General features: G+C 41.4%; 1 protein-coding gene across 1 annotated transcript in view; it reads right to left on the bottom strand.

The window, feature by feature from the left end:
* The window catches only part of LOC139726076 (uncharacterized), a 129,684-nt gene that overhangs the window by 96,534 nt on the left and 17,813 nt on the right, over positions 1-15,337 (bottom strand). Inside the window, exon 2 of the mRNA XM_071637158.1 lies at positions 8,679-8,767. The gene's annotated coding sequence lies outside the window, so the exon portion shown is untranslated. The remainder of the gene's footprint in view (positions 1-8,678; positions 8,768-15,337) is intronic.

Below are 15,337 nucleotides of genomic sequence, written 5' to 3'. Positions count from 1 at the left end.
AATCACGAGGCAAAGAAACCAGGCGCCACAATTTTTTTTTTTGAAAAGCACGTCTGCCAGCCAGCCTGTTGGAGAGTGCTGATTAGTGCAATTAGGTTTCTTGGCAATGAACCCCCGCTCAGCAAAACTGGCAGCAATGCTGGGATTGAGGCAGCTTAGTTTGGGTAGGAAGGTCTAATCAACAATCAGCCACTGAAATCTGTGTATCAAACTGCAAACCATCATTTAAAAAAAAAAATAGAGAGAGAGATTTCAAACCACAACTATGAAAGTGAGAAAATAGTGGAATGATTAGCAGTCAATTCTTGGGTCAAAGGAAGTGGATGAGAGAGATGCGTCCCTTAAACACACTGAGAGAACATGAGCCCTTGACCGACACAATTATATTTAACGCCTCAGATTTCAGCACTGATTAAAAGCAGCATCCAGTGTGAGTCAAAACGTCATTGATATCTGATGTTGTTTAACAGTCTCCGCGATGAGTAAAGTGACATCCAGGGATATCATTTTCTGGTGAAGGCACAAACAACAGATGACCGAGACTGTCCTTAGTAATCCAGCGCATCAATTAATGTTTCAAGAGTGACCTGAATTACGCTCAAACGCTTCTCTGTTTTATACCTTAGCTCTGGGGAAAGACAAGAAAAATGATTGTTACACAAAACCTCCTCATACATCAGCTGTGGTACTATACAGGAGCTGGGATTTAAATATTGATCTGCGAATTAGCCAGAGTGCTCAGGATGGCGCAATATTGCTTCCAGGACAAACGAAAACAACAAAACAAAAACGAATCACTTCCACTGCAAACTACGCAACAAGTGGCTATGACACATGCACTGAGATTCTGCCCTCCGCTCTGGACGGACACGTAACCTTGCTCTATGAGGCTCGTCAGCGCGAGTAGAGGACCCGGGGTTCCCAGGATCGCGATCGGGGGGAGAAGGAGAATGGGGAGAAGTGCTTCGGACAGCGATGCACGGATCGCAGGAAGGAACGCAGGAACAAATTCAGCAGAGGGGGATCGTTGAGTCACACGCCGAGGAACCTGTGTCACAAGCCGCCCTGTGTGTGAGCACGGCCAGGGATGAATGAAACTTGACAGGGGGGGAGGGGACAGGGTAAGGAGCATCATGGGGGATAAAAAGGGAGTGAGGGGGGCAAAGTGCTGGAAACAAGGAGGGCTTAGCAGGTTTTTAGACTTGTCAATTCTGTAGAAGAAAAAAAGTTGGGGGGGGGAGGAGGCTTGGGGAGGGAAGAGGGCTATTTTCATCATCAGGTGGACAAGCAAAATAAGTGGAAAAACAATTTGGCCATCTGACCATGCAGCACTCCACAGATAACTAGGAATACTTTAGTTTGAAGGTGATTTGATATAGCCATCACAAAATTCTCTGTCTTTCAATTTCCTGGTACATGTATATCTGTGTTCGTGTGTATATAGCAATTACACACATACACACAAACACACACACACACACACAGGCAGAAAGCCCTGTGACAACGTTCAGTGCACTTTTTGCCAGATCACCGGCCACTAAACGTCCGACATCCTGTTGATCGAAGCGGTCACTTTTTGTGATTAGGAATGAATTCAAATTTTGCTCCTTCTGCACATCGACACTTGGGTCACGGGAAGCAGTGCATGGTTTTAATTTACTGGAGTGGTCCTCTCGACGCGGGCAACTCTCCTGTCTTGATTGACAGGGAAACCCGATAGCAGGACTGTACATGTCCGGAGATATTTGCCTCATCCCAGTGGCAATACGCTGCCCACTACGCATCAGATCTGCTCCCCTCCCCCTCCCCCCCCCCCCCCCACCCATGAATAGATGCAATAAGGCATCGCTTTTGTGAGACAGCTTTCTTAGCTTTACAGAATTGGAGACAGAGTCATCACTTCTCCGAAAGAAGAGCATGTGCTTGATTGATTTCTCACATCACATTAAAATCATTTGGTTGGCACGTTTTTAAGGGCTGCTTAAAGTGTATCAAATTAGACCTACGGTGTACTTACTTCCTTCGCTGTATTTTAAGTAATCAAACGAGAATGTTGTCGAGTAGAACCATGTTCATTCGTCAGAATTCAACCCCTCCCCCATCAGATGCAACATAATCCTCTCTTTGTGTAAAAAGGTTATGACATAAGGAGGACAGGGCCTCTAGCACAGACTTCAGGACATAATCAGAATACGATTATGACCTCTCATCTTTCATTGATAAAACCTTTCAAGCGGCAGTAGGTTGCTAGATTTGCCTAGCTTTCACACCTACCGAGTTTGCTTGATTTGAACCACGATTGTCATGAAGCATCACTAGTATGTTTCAAATTAAGCATTCTCGCTGTGCGAATGCAAACTGGAATTGCAGAGGGTGATTTGAAACGCAATTCAAATCGTGTTTCAACTGACGGTCCCGAGGTGTTTTCCAATCACTTTTCGCCAAATTTAATCAACGGAATGACCATGTGGACGTAACTGAACTGCAATCGTGTTCTGGGGGGACGAAGATTACAGTGACCTTCCAACCACTCCCGCAGAAAGACGGCCCAAGAGTAATCGATGGGAACTTGGAAAGAAGCCAAACCTCCCCACCTCGCTCTGAAATTCAAAACTGCAGAATCTGTGAAGCCTTCCTTAGCCGTGTGAATGAACGATGATTCAAATTGTAATTGCAATCGCGTATGTAATTCAGCATTCAAATTAAGCACTCTTGGTACGTGTAAAAGCATGAGAAGAGAATCCCATCACTAGGAATTATTACTTCAGAGTACATGTTTTATTTTAAGTTGTTTCATCTCTTTTTTCCCTACATCCTCCTGAATTCATCACAATTAAAGACCTGGTAGATTGGGGCTTTGTGGGTGGTCCGATTGAATTGATCTTCATTTACTGTCCAAAGGGTAAATTTGAAAGCCACATATGATGCATCACGCGTTACCCCGGGGTATCGTAGGTGTAGTACCCCGGGTTACCGCTTTGTGTAGCGCCACCTCACGTCCACTCGAGGACAGCAGCAGAGAAATGCATGCCCTGTGTGTGCGTGTGTACACATAGTCACTCCCATGCCACTGTATATTATATGATGCATGCATGGCACGCCGTGCTAGCAATAGCGCGTGCTTCATCAGTGCACTGCAGTGTAGTGGCTAGCGCCGCTAGCCCCAGCACCAAAATGATTTCCACTTTTATGGCAACCCAGGGTACAACCTTTTTAAAAGAATAAATAATTAAACAAAATGGCTGATTTTCAGTTGGTACCCCGGGATACCATTTACGTCATCATTTAGTGTTCCTCAGCGAGTATGCGCATCAAATCATACACTCATAATAGTTCTTCAGCTTTGTGTACGGGTACTTGATTCTTGCGTACGGGAGTCTTGAGTATATCCAAGCCAGACCAACCTTCCCACTCCGTGCTTTCCGCACACTACCAGGTCTTTAAGCTTTGAATAGAAAAACAAAACAAACACAAGACAAGACTCTGGGGTTTTCCAGAGCACCACTCTGCGAGTAGAATGTGGCCAACAGAGGATAATTGCAGATTAGCATAACACACATATCATGACATCTCACAGAAGAATTGATCAGATGACACCTAGCAATTAAACAGGTATAGTGGCTCAAGCATGTATATTTCAAAAGTTTTCCAAAATGACAAACAAAGACAAAACACATTGCTTGGAATTTTCAGAGCAACCCAATAACTGTGGCAAGTTACTTCTGTATTTGCCCTTTGACTTTAGAAAGATGTTGCTCATGCAATGTTACCACCTGTCAGGACTGGACTGTGGTATGATCAGGTGATTTCTCTTCAACCTTTACTAAAACTTATATAGACAGAGATTACAAATTTTGTAGAGTTTATTGACCTTTGACACTTGAGAGCTGACCTTTAACATTTTAACTGAAGATGCCCAGACTTTGTCAGAGCAGAGGTATTTGTGAGATCCACACTTGTTATCAGCATGGTGAGCCTCACTCACAGCTGTCCAAAATTAGTGAAAGAAGCATCTCTGTGATCACTGGAAGGATAAAAAGACAGTATGTGGTATCATGTCACAGCAGTAGAAGGAACAATGTACACATGAAATCACAACATTCTTGGCCACGTTCCAGCATCCCGGTTTGTTTATGAGAAATTAACTGAGATTTAGAGATAAAGGTTCAGACCGTCTCCTATCAAATCCAGTGCGGCGGAAGAATTCAATTTCACGGTCTCCTACGATCTACATGACAGGACACCGGTCCGCTGCTAACCACTGCTGCTATTCCCCAAGAAGATCCTCTCATCATTACCCACTTCTCCTCTCTTCCCCCTCCCATCTCATCCTTCCAACTCCTATTACCTCACTTCCAGCTAATGCCCCTTTCACACCGATCTCTTAACCCTCCTCCTCCTCCCATGTCATCCTTCCAACTCCTACTACAGGGGAAACTCGGTATAACGAACACTGCTATAACGAGATATCGGTTATAACGAGGAAATTTTCCCGGTCCCAAATTTCCTTCCACACAAGTCTATGTAAAATGCTACTCTTATAGCGAGATCGGCTATAACGAAATAACTGCTATAACGAGATAAATTTTGTGACTTCCAAACAAAGAAAAACACAGTCAATCAAACCTGCTATAGCGAGGTAAAGCAAAATGCCTTCGGTAAAGCTTTATTTCGCCTGTGCTATCATCTTCCGATATTGTAAAGCTTGATGCGCCAAAAACTGTCTTGTACACACATAATCATTTTCTTCAGTGCACTCCAGCTAGCACTGCATGTTTTACGTGTAAGTGTGTGTGCGCGCACACTGATACATGCAGAAAATGTGGTGGGACGGCCCTATGTATACATGACATCATCATGACGTTTAGCAGGTGTGGGGCAATCTGATGCTGTGATTGGCCTTCTACGTAGGGAATTCCCCATCTTCACACACACGCAGTCATAATGTACATACAGAATGTGTCACATACACACACAGCATTGTACAGACCATATTCAAGCTTTCCACACAACACACACCCATACGATAACCACATACTGGTGCTCCACAGACGATCTTGATACAATCGCAAGCTATATAAATTTATAAATTCAAACATCTACAATTAATAAGAAACACATTCTTGATATTGGATTTCCTTCGCGAAAAACATCTTCTTACCCATAAAGGTGAGTAATTCCCTCACACACAATATCAAGTTATCAGTAGTGATTGAAATATGATGGGTAGTCCCACATGTGCAAATTAATGTCTTTACGTTATGCCTTCTTTTATGCCTACTGATATAACGAGATATCGGCTATAACGAGGAAAATGACTCGGTCCCGACCATCTCGTTATATCGAGTTTCCACTGTACCTCACTTCCAGCTAATGCCCCTTTCAGACTGATCTTTTAACCCTCCTCCTCCCATCTCATCCTTTCAACTCCTATTACCTTACAAATGTACTTCCAGCTAGTAAATGCCCCTTTCACACTGATCATTTAACCCTCCTCCTCCTCCCATCTCAACCTTCCAACTCCTATTACCTCACTTCCAGTTAAAACCCTTTTCACACTGATCTCTTAACCCGTTGGTCCCACGCTCACTTCTGGGTGTTCCAACGGGAAAGAACGGGGAGTCATTACTGCCCAAAGAATTCCTTCTCCTACATCATGCATCATTCAGAGCTGAAAAATTATGGAAGTCCCATCGAACATCACAAGAACTAAAGGCACCACCACCTGAACATCGGCGGGCTCTGTTTGCACAAACATCACCTGAACAGCATAGGTAACATGTCACCTCAACAGCATATGGGTATTGGAGCAGTGCATGCATGAATGGTGTGCCTCATCTTTCACCTTGTGCAAAATCTTGTTCCATTGCATGAGTAAAGACCATACACTATTTGTTTTATACAACACCTCGAACGTCAACAGATGTGGTCCACACAAATTCTTGAATTTAGCACAGAAATGGCAACCAAGACGAATGAGTAGCCACACAGTCAACAGTCACCGTGTATGTACGTAGGTGAAGCCGATCGGTTGAAGTTGTTTACAAAAATAGTTGACAAAAGTACGCGCTTGTAATTGTTGAGTGCGAGTGGCAAATGTTTGTTTATTGTGACATCAGAGCCGTGCGATGGAACAAAAACTTCGAGTCAATCGTGAGTTTAACACGGGAAACAATGGAAATGGGTGACGTCAGCCATGTGCTATCCAGTTTTGCTCAAACAAAATTGCATGGCTGACAGCCACAGCATGCGATGGAACTTTTAACTAAATGTCACTTGATGGGCAATCGATCAATCAGATAGCTACATTCTTTTGAGGTGTTGTATAATTTGGAACATCAACATCCAAAACTGCCTTGATGCAGAAATGTGCACTTTTAGCCAATAGATATGGACGCATAATAAACAAGAATATCGCTCTGCCAATTTCATTTGTACTACAGGTGGTATCTCTCTAACTGTAGCTCCTTCAGCAAAATAACATTTTGTCAGAGCAAATCTTTTTGTAAAAGAAAAAAAAAAGATATGACAACAGAGTTCAGGAAACTCACATATACTTTAAAACAAGCTTTCATTCTGACTTATAGTTTCTGGGTTTTTTAATCTTGTTTTTTTTTGGGGGGGTGATTTGTTTTTGTTTTTTGTTGTTGTTTTATTAACTTACTGGTTGAATCTGTCCTTGATATTAGACAGACAACCAGGTTCTGTACAATGACTATAATATTTGAGGAGCTGGGACAGGAAGGGTTAACTGTCAGTTGGCATTGCTCACATTCTTTCTCTCTTGTAGTGGTACAGAAAAAACAAAAGAACACACTTAAAAGTTCCACCGTACACCTAAGTCGGCTACCACATTGCTCTTACACACACACACACACACACACACACACACAAACACACAAACACACAGAAGTGTAACATGCACGTGGCTTGTTGTTTACAACATCATTCACGGCGTGACTGGAGTCACATGATTGCCCTACCACCCTGGGACAAACAACAACCCACACTTGCTGGTTGTTATTTGCCTGCCTGCCTCACTGGTATTGGTCATCGAGAAGCATAAAGAAAGGGGGGCTATTCATAGTTCCTTTAGTCTGTCTTGTCACGCCAAACTGTCCACAGAGACGACCCAGCACCTGCGCCGCAGAAAATGTGATCAGAGGTAACAGGTGGCCTGCCCGGGCCACAAAACACACGGCATCACTCCCTAAAAATGTTGTTTGCCATGGTAGCGCTCATGTAAATGTGTAGAACAAAATGTAACCTGGTTGTTAAAATCACGTGGAGATTGTCACTGCACCAAAGATGCACAAAGCTACCCCGCCATCTTTATTAATTTCTTTCCATGGAAGGTGGAACTTCATTTTTGTTGAGATTCTGCACTGTTTTGAAGCACCAAATTTTTGTGCTTTTTCCATCCCACACAGAAATTAGTCACGCAAATCCTCCAGAAACCTCAAAAAACAAGGGGAGATTATCCTGTTATCTGGGGTATTGAGGACCGCAAGCACGATGTACATTGTAGGGCAATCCATTGGCCTAACCCTATAGTTAACACTCTCATGGCAATATTTGCAGGGGTCGGATAAATGCCCCCCTTTTTTACACTATGGAATTTACTCGCCATGGATGATCTTAAGTCTCCAAAACAATACAGAAAGAAAAATGTCAGTTTTAAAAAATGATGATATCAAGAAGAATTTTGAAGGCTGCCAACTGGGATTCATTCACACTGGGCATTGCCCTGGCCTTCTAAGACTCTTGACCAATAAATATAACAAATATTTACATGTATGTATGAAATCTACAGCCATACGCAGAAAGTGAATGTGAGCTAACTGAATGTGGGGGAAAAAAATCTTATCTAGACTACCTACATACACCATATCAGACTCTCAAAACTAGACGAAGAAATATGGTGGATTTTATCTAAAAAGTTCTTTGCTCAAGGAGAAAAGAAGCTGAATGTTGCAGGGCACTTAATGTTATCACTACCTCAGACTCGGCATGGATTTGATCATCATCCCACACTGAGAAGTGTTATGGCCTTTGTACAATGTCCATTAAAGTACTTGTGACGAAAAAATAAATGATTTATGTCTGAAATTCTAAATCAAAGACAGTGTGAAGGTCCACTGACTGAAACTGAAAAGATTCTTATCTAGTCTGCCCACTTGTACACCACAGGCCTGCAACTCATCAAGTCTTGGTGCAATATCGTTACAGAAATTACCATATTGTCCTCATTAAATTTGTGACTTGGGATTTGACTGCATACCCTAAAGAAGAGAGAAATTACATAAAGTTGGTTAGAATTCATTTGACTTGCATAAATCAAAATTAAATGTGCCGCTATGAAAGAAAAACTTATTGTTAAGATGTGTTGTTAATATTACGGATCAGTTACAAATTTTGAGGCTTTGGAAATCGAGATGCGTTTGATGATTCTGAAACCAAAATATGGTCACAACAGAAATAAAACGTTTCCATTCTACCTTATCAAATACTACCAATGAATGACCAAAGCTGAAACACATATATAGAGCATCAAATGCACAGAAATATGCCTTCTTGGATATGACGGCTTGAGCAAAGAAAGAAAGTGGCTGTTTTTAATTCTATTCCGAGCGAAAGAGAAGAATGATGCCCTGGTAAAATTAAATCTTGATCAGTACCTCAGACTTAGAATGCTCTGGTTCTTCTCTCACTCTCCGCAGACCGCTTCCCTCCCTCACCTCACTCGTCGACGGCCAGTCATGTAAATCTGTAGCAAAATAAAAACGTGTGAAGGAAAAACAAGGGGAGGAAAAATGTATTTACTTTCTTAGCAGACAGACGGAGTCACTGACATTGGCAACTATCCACTCCACTGACGACGGCCCTAGATTCGCACTTCAAATTCAAAGAACTTAGCAAGGGCAGCAGTTTTCTTTTCAACAAAAGAAAAATACTGGTTGCCATGGGATCCTGCTGATGTGTTCATGTTACACAGACTCCAATAAAAAATTAACTTTCACTTTTGCAAGGGATATGAGACAAATTTGATGATGGTATTTTGTTGTTTTTGGAGGAAACTTTTCATTATATAAAGCACTTACGAGAAGCAAAGCATCAGTCACTTACGAGAAGCAAAGCATCAGTCATTTTTATATAAAATCAGCTACACACCAATGCAAACAGTGTAGCCCTCTAACTTCATGATAAGCACTACAATGCGGAATGTAGAAAGAAAAAAAAAACATTCCAAAAATAGAACACCACACTTTTAACAGGAATGAAGAAAACAGTAGGTATCACAAATTTAGAAATGACTTTAGTTCCTCTTTACAATTCTTGCTGAATCATGTCAGACTATGTGTCAACAAATACTTCTACATTTTACAGAACATTCCAACTTTATCACAGAAGAGTGCATGGACTGTGAGAGGGGGGGGGGGGGGGGGGGAGTTCTTGAGCAGCCAAATGGGGTCAAGGAGACCATCTTACTGATGTTTCTAGATGGTGGGGTCCAGCGACAATGTTGCCCCCCCCCCCACCCCCCCCCCCATACCATTTGAAAGGGGAGGAGTCAAGATTTCCATGTATTTTTTTTTATTTCTTTCTGTGGACAATTTCACTTGATACTGTAGATTTGTAATCAAAGTTCCTATATATGGGACAACATGAGGTTGAGGAGCATAACACAAAATTCACTACACTGTACTTAACTTTATAACATTTTAGTCTGCAATCATAATCATATTCAAACCAGCATGATCATAATGGTCATTCAGAATGAATTGGTCTATTTCAAACAAAACAAAAAATCTCTGAGTAGTTTTCATCATTATAAAAAAGCAAACAGTAAAATCAAACCAGATTGATTGAAACAAGCATATGACTATATCATCCTTTTCTTCTTTTTTTTTAAAGTCTTCTCTTACGTTGGCATAATGCAGAGACTCCAACTCTCCCGCTTTCGACGGGAGATCTCCCGCCGAAAACCCATTTTTGCACAATCTCCCGTTCTCCCGCTTGAGATTTGATTTCTCCCGCCCTGGCTCTGTGTCTCCTGTTGGAAAGGATTTCTTACTTATTGCTATATCGTATGTTGAAAAATAAGCCTTAGATAGCACGAGAGAGCATCTAGAACCCTAGACTGGACCCCAGCCGCAAGGAATTTCGCGCTTTGCGCACATCAACTTGGAATCTCCCGTTTGCTAGGGGTTTCAGGCGGGAGAATTTCCAGATCAGAAGGTGCTTGGGGTTGGAGTCTCTGCATAATGATGCACTATCTTGCTATGGAACTATATAAACCACATAGCTACATATTCCACTACTCTTCAAGTACTGTATACGCCGAATATTTTGTGAGGTTTTTATTTTCGAAAATTTCGCGAGTCAGGTGCTATTCACGAAATTAAATACATGCGAAAGTATTGACTCTGATCACGCTATGAATGTGATGTACGCGTATACATTTCTCTGTTCGGTACACGACTCCACGATCGCGAATTTAACCACTCGCGAAATCGTCGGGAAGTTCCGATTCGCGAAAGTTTAGACTCGCTAAATATATGGTGTATACAGTATCTGGTCAAGGAGTATATTGAGCTCCTCATGAATATCTATTATCTTTATCACTGTTAAAACATGTAAAGCTAGTTCACTGACCTTGCAGAATGTATGTTATAAGATCTACATATAGTACCTGTGCATTTTCTTGCCACTGGCAGTGCCTCATTACCCCTGCCCCTCCTCCTCCCACCAATCCCCTCTCCCACCTACATGTACAATCTATCCATCTATCCACCACAACATCCACACATCACAGCAAAGTCTGGTTTCCCAGGTTATATTTATATTACTCTCTGGTTGTTTCAGTTGGCAACTGACATCCCACAAAAATAGATGTGAAGTAGACATCAGTGTTTGTGCAGACACGCAATATTAGTCTCTGATCACGAGGATAAGAACATACATAAGCCTATAGCTTGTCCAAATGTACCTCTCATCTCATGTTGTTCTTATTTTGTTGATGTGCTCACACATGTTTATCTCACTTTTTTCTTTTAATAAAAAAGAGTCAAAAGGAGCCTGAGTTTTTGATCCTAGCAGAATCTTCATCAGGACAGAGGAACATGATGATAAAAGGTTTCATCAAAATCCACCATAAAAAAGGTACAGAATTTTTAAGTTTTGTGTGTGATTTTTTTAATATATACCAAAAATTAGAAAGTACAGTGACATCATCAGAGAGAACTCTCCAAATGGTTTGTATATAAAACATGAACATCACGCCTTTACATGAAATGTAATGTTAATTGCCAAAAATCGTTAAGAAAAATCACACTTTTGGTAAAGGCTATCACATGACTGTATGTAAAATTGACAAATGAATGACACTAGATACAATGCATGGTACAAAGGTGAACACAACATCTAAAGTTGAATGGTAACAAAGTGCTATGTCATACTTCATGTTGAAACTATAAATATTGTCATTACTCCTTATAATACAGTGTAGGATATGTCTAATTTTTGCTCAGAATTGCGCTGCTCCACAGGTTTTGCCTAACAGTGTTTTCATTTCAGGACCACGTTTCTTCAGGGTGAACATTTTCCGGTAACGAATACAGCGAAAAGTGTGGCCCCCGTAAGTTTTCTAGAACTAGGTTATCTGCGCTTCTCTGCATCTCTGGAGATTTTCTACATGTATCACCTCAAAGTAAACTAGGACTTTGCACCAGATTCCAGAAAATGGTCGCGAATAAATCGGGTCAGGCGCAGGCTTTTTGCCAATCTCATTACAAACTGGAACAATGCCTCGAGTCTTGACACACTTCTTGAGAAATCATATTTATAGGGAAGCCAACACTAGCTTCATACTCTGCATTTTCATCTCTACCAACAAAAAATTAAACAGATATTAATGATTACCACCTGCAAAACACAACAAGCAAGTATCGGCACCAAGTTTTCCAGACTGAAAAAAAGAAAAAATAGATGTAAGCCAAGATAATGCTTGCTCAAAATCCTATGCTGGTGACATAAATTGCACTTGATGTCTGCATTGGCAACAAGTCTGCGGCAGTGTAATTTGGTGGTTCACCCCAAATTACACTAGTAACATGTCACTATAGAAAAGGGAAAAGAAAGGATATATTCTCTGGGCAGAATGTAGTTAGGTCATGTATGATATATAAAAGGTATTGTCTTCATCTTCCTCCTCAGAAAAAAAAAAAGATCCTGGGAATTAAGTCATGCAGAATTTGAACATCCTAAATCACTTTTAAATGTTCCAATCTCTGGAGTAACCACATTGTAGTAGTGAGTTTATCAACGTGTAATTTGGTTGATGTTTGTCATTCCCAGGGTTTGTTAATCCAAAAATTAACCAAGGTTCATTATTCTGAAGGTCTGTTATATTAAGAAGCACACAAATTCCCTATATAACTCAATTTGTCCAATTTGTTGATTACTGATAATCGATCATAAAAAATGATGTAGCAACCACAATCGGGTAAGCTCTGAGATTGTGGACTTCCGGTCAACCTTTTTGGCTAATATTTCCCTTTCCTGTCGTTATACAACTAACTTTGTGTTATTACGGCGTTATTTTACACATTTCTTATGCATACCTGTCCATTTTGGAGCAAGAATAGACAGTTCTGCAGGAATAAGAGAACTATGTTTTGGCTTTAATGAGCTTACACCTTGATGGAAGAAGTATTTGAAAGGAATTTGATGAGTTAAGCTTTGGATTCTCTGCATCTCCTGTCACACGCATGCTTCCAGTGGAGGCATCCAGGCACCAGCGTGAGCAGCGACTATCCATTCATCCATAATTTACATTTGTACGTTACGTAGCTCTACAATTGACAAAACATAACAAATATGCATATTTTCTCTTGGGGCAATATAGCTTTACTGTTTCAACCACATTTGGAGCTTTAATGGGAAAGTGACCCATGGACAACATGATGGAAGAAATCTTGTGGAGACAAATGGGTGTACAAGCAGCAAAACGGGCAAAACTGGAATATGTAGCTGATAATACCACCACACTATCCAGCCAATATTTGGTATGCATTACCTCCAGATTTCACTTCTATTTGTTTATGTGTTAGTCTTGGTCCGCTAACAGTGATATCAAGAGAAGGGCACATCTTGTAAGATGTTTTCAAAATTGATAGACCTACTAAAACAAGAGTTTCCTCCATTTGGTCAAAGGGGAGATACATGTACTTCCCCTGTTTTTATGACAATGAGCGTTCTTACGACACTTTTTTTAAGGGGGAGTACCATGAGCAGAGTAACAAAGGAAGTGTTTTCAAGCAAAATATGACATTCTGGACTATAAAATATAATCATGTGACTTCCCGTCATGACACGCACATAACAAAGTTCTCTCTCTAACAAGCCCTCCTTCCATATACAACATCACATCCGCACATATTGTCCCCCCCCCCCCAAAAAAAAAAAAGTTCTCTAACAAGCCCTCCTTCCTATACAACATCACATCCGCACATATTGTCCCCTCCCCCCCCCCCAAAAAAAAGTTCTCTAACAAGCCCTCCTTCCTAATATACAACATCACATCCGCACATATTGTCCCCTCCCCCCCCCCTAAAAAAAAGTTCTCTAACAAGCCTCCTTCCTTATACATCACATCCGCACATATTGTCCCCTCCCCCCCAAAAAAAAAAAAAAGTTAAAGCTCAGTTGATATCATCCTCTCCTGAAGAATTATGATATAAAGCTGCTGTTTCAAATATATATTTATAATGAATTTACATCATTTAAGATTCCAGACAAAAAGTTAAAAACTTCCCAAAATGAATACTAATTACAAAGTATGGTTAACTCTTCATGTGCCACGTTCGCACGCCCGACTCAGTCGACGACGAGCCAACTTCCCATATTCTGCTCAAATGCACAAACCTGCCCAAACCGATCGATAAATCGGCAAATGCCACAGTACAATGAAAGCGTTTCTCGCATTCTGTTCCTCTCATGTATAACTTGCATTTTACGTGGTGATTGACTAGCAAGCGGTGTTCCCTTCTCAATTTGCATGTAAATTACAAGTTTCTGTAACTGTTTTGTGTGCAAAAGTCATGCCTTTGAAAGAATATCAAAGACTCATAGACCCCGTTTACAGTGCGAGGCTCGGCCGCCGCTCGGCTGCGGCTCGGCCCAGCCCCGCTTCAGTGTAAATGCGCAAAAGGCCAAATGCGGGGCCAAAATTGGCCTCACATTTGGCCTCGCTCTGGAGGTGGTCTCGGCCGCAGCTCGGCCTTTTTTTCAGTGTAAACACAAACTGGGCCAAATGCTCGGCCAATTTTAGTCTGGCTTCCAAACCCTCTGCCCGTACTATTTCGCTATTCAGGATATTAACCCCCTCAATGTCGAAAGCTAGTATAGTTTAAGGTGGTTTGCAAAGGATTTTTCCTTCGGCAAAGGCCTTTGCCCGAACGGCGACTTCGTCGCCACGGAATCCAGTTGGCAAAGGGTCTGAAAACCAGACTATACCAAATTGCGTTTGTTTACAAGCAGAGCGCCACTACGACAAAATATTGAAAGGTTTGAATTAAAAGCGCGGCCGATCCCGGCAGTGTAAACGGACAAAATTGCGGGGCTCGGCCGCGGCTCGGCCACGGCTCGGCCGCGGCTCGGCCGCGGCTCGGCCGCGGCTCGGTTGCGGCTCGGCCCAGCCCCGCACTGTAAACGGGGTAATAGATTTGCCATACAATCTACATCAAAGCAAAGCTTGGTATTTTCACTACAACTTTGCTCACTACATGCCCAACTTAACAACAGAAATTTATATAAGTTACATAGATTTGAAAAACATAATGTTTTCTCAGAGCATGACTACGTTGGTGTCTCAGAATAATGTGGCACACACGGGGTTTCCACCATGGCACATAAAGAGATAAAGGCACTTCTTCAAGAAACAGTGGGAAAAAAGATGAAAGCGAATGTTTACATATTCATACACATCATTTAAAAAAAAACACAAACAAACATGAACTTCAATGCATTATACATTACAATCAAAGTGTCAAGATTTCCTGCACTAAAAGTTATTTAAGCACTTCTGACATATCTTCTCTCCTTTGAGTGCACAAAAATCCAAACTCTTATAATTCACTTCACACTCCGTTGATCTCTGAAAGCTACACTTGGGCTTTAAACTCACGTGTATATATCGCTAAAAGTGTAACAATCTTCATTCTATTGATGAAGATCAAGTCGTCAATGATTAATAATTTCATTGCAAAATTTATTAAGAGATGATTAACTGCACGCAATTTGAATTACGCTAAAGCCCTCGTGAGCATCGGCTCTC

This window comes from Diadema antillarum, unplaced genomic scaffold (assembly GCF_040938485.1).
Source record: "Diadema antillarum isolate AM-2024a unplaced genomic scaffold, OU_Dant_1.0 seq00000079_RagTag, whole genome shotgun sequence".
NCBI lineage: Eukaryota > Metazoa > Echinodermata > Echinoidea > Diadematoida > Diadematidae > Diadema > Diadema antillarum.
Note: the sequence above shows the minus strand (reverse complement) of the source record. Positions and strands in the feature narration are given on the sequence as shown.